This window comes from Gavialis gangeticus, unplaced genomic scaffold (assembly GCF_001723915.1).
Source record: "Gavialis gangeticus isolate Ggan-Ray unplaced genomic scaffold, GavGan_comp1, whole genome shotgun sequence".
In the NCBI taxonomy this organism is placed as follows: Eukaryota; Metazoa; Chordata; order Crocodylia; family Gavialidae; genus Gavialis; species Gavialis gangeticus.
The window spans coordinates 246,823,474-246,824,167 of record NW_017729032.1 but is presented as its reverse complement, the minus strand read 5'-3'; the positions used below and the strand labels follow the sequence as shown (position 1 = coordinate 246,824,167).

The window sequence follows — 694 nt, the reverse complement described above, 5'->3', positions numbered from 1 at the left end:
TGCTCTCAGCTCCTCACAGAGCTCTCTGCCTTGCTGCCATTTTCCTGGGACGCAGACAGCTTCCTCCCTGCCCCCAACTCAGCCTGTCTCTTCACTCCTCAGCTAGCCTGCCTCTGTGTGTGTATTGTGTGTGTGTGTGTGTGTGTGTATGCGTGCGCGCGCGGAGGCCCAGCCCGCCCGCCTGTCAGCGGAGTTGGAGTTTGCCTGCTGAAGAAAGGAGGCGGCGGGCTGGTGGGGAGGGAGGGAGCGGGGGGAAGGAGGGAGGGCGAACGTCTTGTTTGTGGCTTGTCAGCAATTGCTGGAGACAAGCTTCCATGTGTGAAAGCGCCTTGGCATGAATGCCTGGGCCGTACCAAGTGCGGCGGCGGCCAGAGGGGGAGGCCGCGGCGGCGGCACGGCGGAGCCGAGCAGACAATAGGCCCCTCCAGTGGCCCCCCTAAAGTTGCTTGGATGTTGCCCTAGCGCCTCGCCGCCGCCAGGCCAGGCCGGGCAGCGCAGGGGAAGGGGCCGCCTCGTTGTCTCCCCCCCTCCAAGCCCCCGCCCGCAATGAGGCGCCACGAATCCTCCTCGTAGCAAGGTAAGAGCCCCCCGCGCGCGCGCGCGTGTGGAACGTTGGTGGGGGCTGGCGCGGGTGCGAGTGGAACGCTCGGGGGGCGTGTGTGGAACACTCGTGCGTGTGCATGGAACGCCCGTG

General features: G+C 66.6%; 1 protein-coding gene across 2 annotated transcripts in view; it reads left to right on the top strand.

Annotated features, from left to right (window-relative positions):
• Positions 1 to 306: 306 nt before the first annotated feature.
• BCL9 (B-cell CLL/lymphoma 9) overlaps positions 307 to 694 on the top strand; it is an 89,211-nt gene continuing 88,823 nt past the window's right edge. Inside the window, exon 1 of one of the 2 annotated variants that reach the window (XM_019525693.1) lies at positions 307 to 577. The gene's annotated coding sequence lies outside the window, so the exon portion shown is untranslated. The remainder of the gene's footprint in view (positions 578 to 694) is intronic. The other variant, XM_019525691.1, reaches the window with a different exon arrangement.